Consider the following 13097-nt stretch of genomic DNA (forward strand, 5'->3'; position numbering starts at 1 on the left):
CTGAGACTTTTGTCATTCAAACAGATCCATAAGGCCTCAGAGGTGCAACAGGCTACAGTTTCCCCACACGTCTGAATCAATAGGGAGAGGACAGAAGGCCCGATACAGCCACAGGCTCCTTGCAAGGCCCACTCACATCCACTCCAACACATGTGGGAGTCCATTCGGCACTTACTGGACGTAAAAAAAAAAAAGAACGACCCAGTCTAGGGCAAACAAGGATGAAATGGGAGTGATGTGTTGATGGAAAACTCCCACGAGCAACTGCGTTTTTCAAGGTGCTCTCTCTGTTTCTCTCTGGGAAAAGGCTTCCTGACAACCGCAAGCATGTTGCTGTCAACAGTTCCTTGCAATTAAACATGACACATTTTAGACACGAAAAACAGTTCACTTTGAAAATTTGCATCGTAATGTCAAACCTCTGTACTACGTTTACAGTTGGCTACTGTTAGGATCATTTCTTTATCAAGTAATGCACAGAGTCGTTGGATTCAAAGAAAGTACAATAGTTTAATGATTGCCAACAAGGAGACAAAGTCTGATCGCAATACAAAGTTTGTCTGCTAGCATGTTGTGCTAGCTACCTATTTAACAGCTCCGCTCCTTACAGTCATTGGTTAAGACAAGGCATGCAAATGTTCCATGGCTTTTCTTCATTGGCCCCTTGCATAGACCTGGCGCGCGTGTATGCGTGCTGTTTACAACATCAACCCTGATTGGAACACAACAACAGGATCTCCTGATGTCGTAAAAGCTCCTTCACAAAGGTGTCAAGCAGATGGTCTCCAGACCTTGAGTCTCCACCTTAGTCCTTGTCACACAGCATCTCATTAAAACCAACAAACCCCCAACATCTTCTAGTCTTTAACAAATGCTCACCCTTCCCAGGGTGATAAGAAAACCAAGAGTCTAGTTTGGGGGCTCTGTTATCTGCTGACAAAGAATGCTAAACATCTGTATTATTCAGTATAAAACATCACATTCTTAATTTCTCCGACAGCTACCTGCTCTTTGATCAGTGTCTCCTGGACTGGAGAGAGGAGAAATATCACCAGGGTTCACATGGCCACGCCCCCTAGCCTCTACGCTATTTATTAATACATATCACTCTTTAATGCCTCACACTAAATAATGTATTGGAATTGTGACAATATGGGTCTTAGTCTCTCCCCTCGGGCAATCAGATTGATGGTGAGGGCCAGCACCAGGCCCTGGCCCCTACGGAGAACATAAGCTATAAATTAATGCTTTGACGCTAACGCTGAGAATTTATGATTCAGGAAACACAGGGGTTGGTAAGAGCACTGCATCTGATGATGCGAACCACAGGGAAGGAAAGCACTATTATCATCAACCCCCAGGCTGGTTAACAATCAAACGCCCCAGTTTGACTGAACTTGGCGTATTTTTTGTTGCAGAAACAGTAAATGAGGACACTAACGACCCCTTAAATATTCATCCCTGACAATCCGACTGAGGCTCCTTTTCAGTGTGTGTGTGTGTAGCAGGGCTGGCTAGGAGGGCTAGAGAGAGCATCTGTTCCCAGGATAATGACTGGGTACCTCCTCTCTCTCTCTCTCTCTCTCTCTCTCTCTCTCTCTCTCTCTCTCTCTCTCTCTCTCTCTCTCTCTCTCACATCATTAACAGTGTTTAATCCAGGAAAGTCCACTCCCAGTTGGTGAAGGTGCTGTTAGAGAGATCAAACACACACACACACACCACACACACACACACACACACACACAGGCAGGATCAGTGAGATCCTGCTGAATGAGAAACCAGCATCCTTTGCAGCCTTACAGCAGTTTACACATTTGTTAATTTCATTTAAGAACCGCTGAAGTAAATCCCACTTTCATAACAAAACCAAAACTAAAAGTCAGAAATCTAAATTCTTAATATGGTTAATGTAATAACAACGCCGTGAGGTTGCTTTCTGTCCTATTTGCCGTGGATTAGTATTCAAGCTAATTAGATTACATTACACTTTTGATTGAACAGAGTGTAGCTCCACTGAAATAATCCATTGTGCATTGACTTCATGGAGGAGAATTACTGATAATGATATTGACACAGCTGCGAACAGAGTTACACAGAGAAAAGCTGAGCTGCTGTTTACTCCGTAATATAAGTTAATATTTATTAATATCATGACTTATTAATATGGATAGAGAAGTGGGAACGAACACACTGCAGGTGTCACTGTGAAATAAGGTTTCCTTTGAGTTCCTGCCGCAGTACCTAGGTCCCTGTCTGGAGAGGAGAATAGAGGACGTTTTATGGAAATCAGGGTCAGTTTATTCTTTTTCTCTCTCCCCTGGGCACGTTGGCGCTGTTTAATCTCAAAGTCGTCTGATTTCGCAGGGCACTGACACCCAACGTTGCCGCTCGCCCCTCCTTAATAAAGACGAGACCTGGTTTCGCTGAGAGGAAACAGCGATGGTTTGATCCCCCTCGTTCAGACGGAGCCTCTGACCTCCTTCCCTCCTAGCTGTCCGGTCATCTCCTTTGAGGACAGTCAGACGGACGATTGCTGAGTCATCCAGAGAGATGAGGGACACGAGGCGTCTGCCTGAGGGCGTTCTGATGCTGGTCTCAGAACAGCAGCAGACAACAGAACAGCAGCCTCCAGATGGTGATGGAGCAGTGAGGAGCTTCAGGCGTGGATCCGAGGTCGTTTGAAAGAGTCTGATAATGGGTCAACATTCAAACATGAATAATGATAGTAATCAACATGAAACAATATGACGGTGTACTGGGTAGAGGATAAAAATGTTTGGCGGGCAGGGGTTTGTTGAAGGATTTGGGTTTGTCTGACAGATCATGATGGGAGTTTGAAGCTCTTATTGTGGATCTGAGGTTGAATAAGAGAGAATGAGACCAGGACAGCAGGGTGAGGATGGAGGTGAAGTGTGTGCTGCATGCAGGTCGTCCAGAAGAGGCCTTCAGCACCTCCAGACGCACCAGAGGAACACAGCTGGATTCAGCCCAGTTGGCAGAGCTCCCCCTCGTCTCTGCATAGCTGATATAGGGCCGGGCTATCTGCTGTGACAACACCTTATTAAATTCTAGTGCATTTGTCCTTTTCCTTCTCCTTCCCTCCCTCTCTACATCTCTCCCTCCATCACTTCCTCCCTCCCTCCCCCCTCCTTCACTTCCTCCCTTCTCTCCCTCCCTCCCCCTCTCTCTCTCCTTCCCTCCCCCACCCCTCCATCTCCACCTCCCTTCTCCCTCCCCCTTTCTCTCCTTCCCTCCCTCTCGTTCTCTCTCCATCCCCCTACCCAATTTATTTTTCTCCTTCTCTCCCTCCCTCTCTTCCCCACTCCCTCCCCCCTTCATCTCTTCCCCCCTTCTCTCTCTCTCCTTCCATCCCCATCTCCCTCCCTCCCTCCCTCCCTCCCTCCCTCCCTCCCTCCCTCCCTCCCTCCCTCCCTCCCTCCCTCCCTCCCTCCCTCCCTCCCTCCCTCCCTCCCTCCCTCCCTCCCTCATCTTTTCCTCCCTCCCCCCCTCCCTCCCAGTATCTGGGGAGAGACTCGTTCCATGGAGCAGGACATAAATCCACAGTGCAGCCCCAGGCAAGGTCTTTATAAGAAGCTCATTCCTCATCACTTTACATAAACTCAGCAGCCCACAGTCTACCATACCTATATAATTACACTGAGCTTCAGCGAATATGGGTGTGGAGAAGCTACTTGTATGGGTGAGTACTGAAAAGGTATGTTGTGATGCGAACGTATGATTTTTCTTCAGAGTAAGAGCCACTGCTGGTGCTAAGTGCACCAGGATGTGGAGTCATAATACCATATTTCTCAGGACACCATGTCTCTCCACTCCAGTCGAAGGGCTTCCATCTTGAAGAGAGAGAACGAGAGGAGGGAGTAAAGAGGGCAAGAGAGACAGAGAGAGAGAAAGTTAACAAGAGGGAGATAAGGAGGGAGAGAGAGAGACAGTGAGGTAAGATTGAAAAAACATTTCTCGCTGGGATTTTCTGATGACTCTGCACTCACCCTCTGAGCGTAATTACTTCATTAATTATCCCGCCATGGAAAATTGGCGATATTTAACAAGCAGTCATTAGTTAATCTTCAGTTACAATGCACAGACACGAAGGTCAATACCATAAGTCATTTTAAATGAAATACACATTCAAGATACAATAGCCCGCAGAGGTAGTTGTAGACTGAATGAGACTCTGCGACCAGGAGCCATTTGTCACTTTCAAAATCGCCAAAGACAGACAGCACTGTACACGTCCAAGCAAACCGCACGGATAAGCTGCCCTGGATTCCACTGCCTCTCTATCATGCATCTCATCTGACCTTCATCGCTAAAGCCTGCGCTAAAAATAAAGTCAGAAAACAGAACGAAGTCTATCACCTTTCTAATCGAAGGTGCAAAAGTGTCACATTCTAGAGTGTAAGGCTGTGTGTGGGAGAGTATTTGCGAGGGCAACTGTGTGTGTGTTACTGTGTGTGTCTGTGTTTGTTCATGTGAATGTGCTTGAGTGAGTGTGTGTGCGTGTGAGTGTGTGTGTGCATGTATGTGAGTGACTGTGTGTGTGTTTGTGTGATTGTGTGTGTGTTACTGTGTGTGTCTGTGTTTGTTCATGTGAATGTGCTTGAGTGAGTGTGTGTGCGTGTGAGTGTGTGTGTGCATGTATGTGTGTGACTGTGTGTGTGTTTGTGTGACTGTGTGTGTGTTACTGTGTGTGTCTGTGTTTGTTCATGTGAATGTGCTTGAGTGAGTGTGTGTGCGTGTGAGTGTGTGTGTGCATGTATGTGTGTGACTGTGTGTGTGTTTGTGTGACTGTGTGTGTATCTGTGTGTGTGTGTGTGTGTTTTCCTTGCAGGGTCCAGGTAGCTTTGCCGGTGATTAATGTTCCATGTCTCCTCTCTGTGAGGGGTAGATAATACAGGAGGCTAAGGCCTTTGTGTTCCCTTTCTGTGTTAATGCCTGCGCCTATCAGGAGATTTAGGCAGCCCACGCTTCACAAAGTCATACCCGGGATAGCCTGACACCAAATGAGAAATATTTAGAATGAAAGGCACGCCGGTGATTTAGGTGCTGACTGTTATGACACCTGGTGATCAGTCCTCTCTCGCTCCTCAAGTCCAACCAAGTATCCTTTGACAGACATGTATGTGGTACGATGTTGCTTTGAGATGTCTGAACGAGAAACCATCACTCTAAACCATGGTTAAGAGTGTTTTCATAGGAAGTCAATGAGTTGTCTGAGGGAGGGTGGCTGATATTCAGAACCAGAGCTTGCCTAACCTCACCCCTAACTCTAACTCATGAGAACCGAAGGCCTAACCGTAACCGCGGACCTGTTATCACAATTAGAGAAACGGCGTCGTGTTGGAAACACATGTTGCATTGCTTCGCTTTCAGGCCTACAATCCACTTCATTGAGATGGGGAATTGTTCTATTTCCAAAGAGAAGCCAAAGATTGCACTCGATAGACAGAATGACAACGGTGTGACAGGTAGAAGCAGGTTTGCTATCCTGGGGGCTTGTCAAGGTGCCCGTGACAGTGTCTCCGTCTGGACTCCCAGGGAGAGAGAGGTCCTGGTGTCACCCTCTAATCAGCTTCCTGGACTTAAGAGACAGAAGTGGCCTGTCTTCATGGGATTGTTTTAATTCGTTATATTGTCGAGGAACCAAAGTGTTCAGTTCCCAAGAATCTGATGAGCAGGAACTGAAAGATACTGTAAAAGATTAATAATAGCAGAGCTTTGACGGTAGTTAGCTGTCACCCGGGACATCTCGGTGTACAGGAAATCTCCAAGTCAGGCTGAGCAATGTGTTGCCGTGGGAGCAGGAAGAAAATTGAAGTACACAAAGCAACACTTCACGATTGTTTTCACATGGAGAACTTTGAGGGGAGGAAGAGAGAGAGAAAGATGGAAGGAACAGCAGCGATAGATAATCATCCGCCGCCATGCTTCTCAGACGTGAATAACCCTGTGTCACGCACAGATGATTTAATCAAGATGACGAGGACTTGATTAGGTGTTCTCCAGGGATGAGGCTTAAGTTTGCAGCTTTACTCAGTTCACCAAACAACATCTGGCTCTGTGTTCTGCTTCTCCTGTTTTGACGGTCTCATAGACACACAACAGAGCTCTATCCATTTACCTACGTCGATTTGCTGCCACGCTTTTGCACGTTGCTTTGGACGAAGGAGCCGGCTAAATGGTTGGACGCAATGTAAATACGAAGGGTTTCCAGCACTGTTGCATCGGCTGAGGATTCCTCAACACTGGCTTCTCGCGTCACGCACTGAGGACCTTTGCCCAGCATGCAGGGCCAGAGAGAGGGTATAGATAGCCTCTCAGAGGAAATGGTGTGAGATCCTGACCCTGGGGTCCTCAATAAGCAGACAGACGGAGCACAGTTACAGAAGATTCTTCCAGAGATCCCCATAGAGCTGCAAGGATATCATAAAGAAATATAATCTGCGACCAAGGCCTCGAACACTTAAACCGAGGGATTTGACATTACCATGACAACCAACCCTTGCAGAGGCTGTTGAGAGCGGGCTTGATTGACAGCTACCTAAGCAACCTGGAGTGGAGGCAGGAGGACAAATACTGTTATAAATCCACAGAGGAGATCGGGAACCAGAAAGGGCATCGCTATTATGGTGGCAAAAGTTGCTGTCTGGTAAAAGGTCCTCAAGGCAGCCTCCATGGTAACTCAGAAAAGACCGGAAGGATTTTATAAAAACTCAAAAACTGAAAGTTAACAGTGACATCTCAACTTTCTGTCATTTTTTTTGTTTTGTTTTACTACTTTAGCTCCATGCACGGTGTCACTCCAGAAATCAAACAGTGGGGTAAATTGAGGCCTGACATTTAAAATTCCACTGGTTGGCACATTGGATTCGGAGCGGGTCAATAGCAGGAGAGGTTGGGGTCGATCTTCCAAACAGCCCTGTGCCGACTGGTACTCGGCTGGGTCAATGTGCTTTTAGACCTTCCAATCAGCCCCTTCCGACTCTGGTCTGATGCCTGGTGAAGCAGCATCTTGGCTCGTTGCCATCCCTTATCTGATATAAGCCTTTTTCGCTGGCCTGTTATCAGCACAGAACACTGACCACAAACCACCAAACCGCCTGTCACATCGACCGTCCGGTCTGCATCCGTCCATAACCCACCTCTGGAACGGCAGTCAGCAGAGACGGTCTCCTGCTCTCGACTGGAAGCTTCAAAGACCCAGCTAAACGGATCATTCTGGAACAGCGCTGGGAGGAGAGGGCTAAGAGGATGCTGTGTCAGGAGCGGGTGTACAGGGGGGGATTGTGTTCTTGTACGATTGTCTTGGTAAACAGCTGCTTCTCAGACTTCAAAGGGCCGCTTGGCAGCTCTGTGGTAAAACATGGAGTGAAGAAGGTTCGGCACAGGCCCTGTTTCTGTCCTGGTCTCCCCCTGCTGAGGGGAGGAGAGAGCACGCCAGCCCACCGGAGATTTATGGGGCGACATTCACCACTCTTTAAGGGGATGCACAGGGGGAGTGTGGTTAATGATTTATCCCTCGCTGCCACAGTGGAAATCAAAATGGATTTCTGAATCGGTCAGACTCTTAAATCCAGAGCTGGAGGACTATGATCTATGATGCTGACGTCAGGAGCTGGACGCCGTGCTGTGCGTGTTAGCGAGCGTGAGTGATGCGGCGCCCCGGCCTTGCGGCCTCCTCGTCGAGGCTGCGCACGGCGGTGTCAGGCTGCTTCCTGGTCTTGTGGATGACGTTTGACGCAGCATATCTGTCTACGAAGATGAATCGCTGTCTGGCCGTCCCTCGCAGAGAGGATTACAGAGAGCCGGATGACCGCGGCGGACTGTGTGAGCCAACATGGACCCAGGCACAGTGACTTGTTCGATTGTCTTTGGAGGAATATTCTGGGGTTTCAGAACTGGGAGAAGTTCTGACGATAGCTAGATGTCCTAAGTGGAACTGGACTGTATCTGTAATACTGTGACATCCTTTTTCTTTAGGGGAAGGTTTCACAAAAGAAACAGTGTGTAAGATTGAAAGATTGAAGAGAACAATCTCCGGGTTCGTGAACTGTAATAATTCGCCCCCCTTGTCTCTCTCAGAAAGAGCCAAGTCAACTTGTGGTTGAGAAAATGAAAAGCCAGTGAGATGAAGTACTCTGAGGCAAGTCATTCTCAGAGAGCAACAGTTCTGACGGAGATGACGATTCTCGGATGAAATGAGACATTCAATCCCTTTGTGAAGTTAAAGTGAATCACAGGAATACATGAGCTCACGGGCATAGGAGGACTGTGTATATCCATTAATGTCCATAAAGTATCAGACAACCCTGGTGGATCCATATTCAAAACAACATCTTTCATCAACCTCCTGGGAAAACCTTGGATGAAAATGTAGATCTGTCTGTTTGATGGTTGCGGCCCAAAATATGCAAAATGGGGAAGAAATTTGAATATTTTAAAAGTGGCTAATCAACTTTTTAAACTATGCGTGCTAGCCAATGAATAAGTGAGACAAAGAGAGAACTTGAAATGGAGAGGGAATATTTCAGGGGAGAGAGAGAGAGAGAGAGAGAGAGAGATAATTCAGATCTTCAAAAAGATTTAGTAACACTTTCACAGATTGAGAGGATCCATTTCTAATTCCCTCGAATGCTTAAATCACAGCTGTTGCAAAGTCATTCAAAGAACCACTTGTAAAAAACATTTAACTTGTTTTGCCACAAACTGAGTGTCGCAGAGGATTGCAACTGTTTCTCCAGTGGATTCAGGAACACGGTCCGCGCACTCATGTAGCGCTCTCTCGCAGAATGACAAAACAAGCTGATTAACGTTTTAATGCCAACATGTTACGTCCCGCTAACAACAGACTCCGGAAACAAGTGTATTTCCAAACACAGGGTGTCAGGTGGCAGAGCGGTTAGGGAATAGGGCTAGTAATCAGAAGGTTGCCGGTTCAATTCCCGGCTGTTCAAATGACGTTGTGTCCTTGGGCAAGGCACTTCAGCCTACTTGCCTCGGGGGGAATGTCCCTGTACTTACGGTAAGTCGCTCTGGATAAGAGCGTCTGCTAAATGACTTAATGTAAATGTAACTCAACAACCCGTCTCCATCCTGCCTCTCCCTCTCCTCCTCTTACATCCAGAGCACGCACCCTCACACACCGCACAGCCCACTTCCAACGCCTGCTCATTTATTACTGCCATTGATTCACAGAGCCTTGGAAACAATACCATCCATTACTTCAGAAAGCCACCTGCTCCCTGTGCCTTCCCTGGCTCGGCCCTGACCAAGCAGCCATCTTGGATTCAACAAGCCCTGACGCAGCACTAAGTCGAAACGTCACATGGTTCGCCATGTTGGGTTTGGAGCAGTGAAAGAGATTCTTAGGCGTGTCTCCATGGTGACAGACGCTTGGCTGACCAATGTTGTCACATGTCGGCGGATGTACGGGTGTAATGATGCATTCAAACCAATGGTTGGTCCGACCACAGCAGAAATCACATAGGCTTGGTTTGTCTTGTGTGTGTTTATCTCTGTGTGTGTGGGTGTATGTATGAGTCTGTATGCATGTGCTCTTGTGTATTTTTGTGTGTGTGTGTGTGTGTGTTTTGTGTGTATTCGTGGCAGCGGGCGGGCGAGTGTGAGTGTGTGTGAACAAATAAAAGGGTGAAACCAACATCTATTTTTCAGCTATTAGCAGCTGTTATCTGTCTGCAGAGAGCTTTAGATGGATGAGGAGAGAGTCAGGCTGTGTTGAGTCGACCTGCAGCAGAACACACATCGCAGAGACGGGTCAACGAGGGGGGGGGATGGAAGACACGCTCTCTCATCCATCGGCTTCCATTCTGCAAACACTCCAAGCACCGCAAAGTAGATGGAAACAAACATGGCGAGGACGTGGATTGCGGACGGAGCGTGAACTTTCATCCTGTTGCCTTGGCTCTCCCTGGGATCCTTTCGTCTTTGGCGTGTTGATGACACGATCCCCTGGCTGGCGTGTTGATGACACGATCCCCTGGCTGGCGTGTTGATGACACGATCCCCTGGCTGGCGTGTTGACAGAGGGACGTGGGGGGGTGGGGGGGTGGAGGGGGGCAGGTACAGGGGGGGGAGTGGAGGGGCAGGTACAGGGGGGGGAGTGGAGGGGGGCAGGTACAGGGGGGGGAGTGGAGGGGCAGGTACAGGGGGGGGAGTGGAGGGGGGCAGGTACAGGGGGGGGTGGAGGGGGGCAGGTACAGGGGGGGGAGTGGAGGGGCAGGTACAGGGGGGGGGTGGAGGGGCAGGTACAGGGGGGGGGTGGAGGGGGGCAGGTACAGGGGGGGGAGTGGAGGGGGGCAGGTACAGGGGGGGGAGTGGAGGGGGGCAGGTACAGGGGGGGGGGTGGAGGGGGGCAGGTACAGGGGGGGGGTGGAGGGGGGCAGGTACAGGGGGGGGGTGGAGGGGGGCAGGTACAGGGGGGGGAGTGGAGGGGGGCAGGTACAGGGGGGGGGTGGAGGGGGGCAGGTACAGGGGGGGGAGTGGAGGGGGCAGGTACAGGGGGGGGTGGAGGGGGGCGGGTACAGGGGGGGGGTGGAGGGGGGCAGGTACAGGGGGGGGAGTGGAGGGGGGCAGGTACAGGGGGGGGGTGGAGGGGGGCAGGTACAGGGGGGGGAGTGGAGGGGGCAGGTACAGGGGGGGGAGTGGAGGGGGGCAGGTACAGGGTGGGGAGTGGAGGGGGGCAGGTACAGGGGGGGGGTGGAGGGGGGCAGGTACAGGGGGGGGGTGGAGGGGGGCAGGTACAGGGGGGGGGTGGAGGGGGGCAGGTACAGGGGGGGGAGTGGAGGGGGGCAGGTACAGGGGGGGGGTGGAGGGGGGCAGGTACAGGGGGGGGAGTGGAGGGGGCAGGTACAGGGGGGGGGAGTGGAGGGGGGCAGGTACAGGGTGGGGAGTGGAGGGGGGCAGGTACAGGGGGGGGAGTGGAGGGGGGCAGGTACAGGGGGGGAGTGGAGGGGGGCAGGTACAGGGGGGGGTGGAGGGGGGCAGGTACAGGGTGGGGGCAGGTACAGGGGGGGTGGAGGGGGGCAGGTACAGGGTGGGGAGTGGAGGGGGGCAGGTACAGGGTGGGGAGTGGAGGGGGGCAGGTACAGGGTGGGGGGTGGAGGGGGTTGTACAGGGTGGGAAGCGCCTTCAGGGGCGATTCTTCCCAGAGCTCTCAGGTTGTCTGATCTCAGCTGGCGATGCCTTCTGAACAAGCGTCTCTCTGCAGGGGGTCTTCTGCCACCACGGGGGTGAGAGATAAGAGCCCCGACACCTTCGCCCGGCTCTGGAGGTTATGCAGATGAGACAGGAGAGCACTCCCCAGAGCACCACCTAACCCGCCTCCCCCCCCCGCAGTCTGTCTGACTGCAGACGAAGGCGTGGGGCTCTTCAGGTGAGGGGGATGGAGATGCGAGTGTTGCTGGTGGCGCTGATGAATCGTTGCGTTGCGAGAACTCACAAAGGAAGCAGTTTGGTTCAAACAGAGCCAGTCCCTCACGGAGACAGCTGTGGACCCTGTTGCCCACCTTAGATCGCTGCAGACAGATTAATCATCTGTTTTATTATATTTGAGTTCAAACAGCCATCCTATCATGGTTTATCATTCTGCACCTGTGTGCTGTGTTGTGTAATGCTTCATAATTGAAGAATAACATGGACATGAATCCAGTTGCTTCTGGTTGAATACCTTTATTTCCCACGGCTCATAGCCTTATTATAATAAAGGACAAACCATGATGTATTTTGAAGGCATCAGTGTTCCTCCTAAACCCAGCCGCACATGTTTACCTCAGTGTCGACCACAGTCCTTTCAATCTAACACATGTTGTGGGATTACTTTTTCTAACATCACACAACAATAGCTGACATTGCTGACAATTAAAGTGCCATGCTGTTGACAAGGAAGATCTCTTCTTTTACATTTAGACATTTAGCAGACGCTCTTATCCAGAGCGACTTACAGTAAGTACAGGGGACATTCCCCCTTACCCAAGGACACAACGTCATTTGGCACAGCCGGGAATTGAACTGGCAACCTTGAGATTACTAGCCCGATTCCCTTGCTGCTCTGCCACCTGACTCCTTCTGGTGTGAAAAATATCAACCAAGTGAAAGGACAGGAAATATCCGAGCCATGTTTTGATAGGGGGGCCAGACGACCAAAAGAAGAGGCTCCCTTTAATGTTGTACCTCGAGAAGGTAGTGAATGGTGATAGCTAGCGGGCATATGGCCTTAATTGGGTTGATGGGAGATGTGAAAACACAGGGCTGAGAGCCAGGTGCTTTATCTAGCGGCACACCTCCCAGGGCCAGTCTTTAGGATAGGCCTGGCTTCGGCTCGTCAGGCCCTCTGCGCGAGCCACGGCTTTAATCACCAACTTTACTGTCCTCCATTGAGTCCTCTTCCTCGAAAGCTCCTCTGAGATTGAGCCTTCAAATGTTTTCCTGGTACCAAAAGTGAATTTATATGTATGGATGTCTTCATTGGAGTGTGATTTTGACTGTTGACTGATTTATTTTGTTTTGGAAGGGAAACATATTCTATTTGACAGGTTACAATAACAAATGCAAATCTATCCATTACCACGCAGTGTGGAAGTTGGCGGAGATGCAGAGTAGAAATGAAGAAAGGTTACAGCTCAGCTGTGACTGTCCCAGACAAACAGGGAAATATCCACGTCTTTCAGGGACTTCATTTTGAGGAAATCCAAATGGATGGGCCCAAAGGTTGGAAACACACAAGAACACCAATGTTGGATTATCTTCCGCGAGCACAATGGTGTGAATGCAGAAACGCCAGGCTGCGGTGGCTGTCTTGGTGGTGTGAACACCCATTAGGAATACATTTACAGAGCGGCCTGTTCATCGTCTCCCCTTTACCGGCTCCTAAACGACCAACTCACGGCAGCTTGCCTCGACAGAAGGGCATCATCATCTGTATCACTAGGTGTTTATTGGGCTAAAGTAGAGGAGGATCCAACTGAATACAAACTACGAGGGGGTTTACCCTTGTTCTCTTAGATCGGTAACAGAGTCCAACAATAGCAACATCCCTTGACAGTGGTGGATCAAGAAAATGT

The sequence above is a fragment of the Hypomesus nipponensis genome, chromosome 27 (assembly GCF_054491055.1).
Source record: "Hypomesus nipponensis isolate SF chromosome 27, ASM5449105v1, whole genome shotgun sequence".
NCBI lineage: Eukaryota > Metazoa > Chordata > Actinopteri > Osmeriformes > Osmeridae > Hypomesus > Hypomesus nipponensis.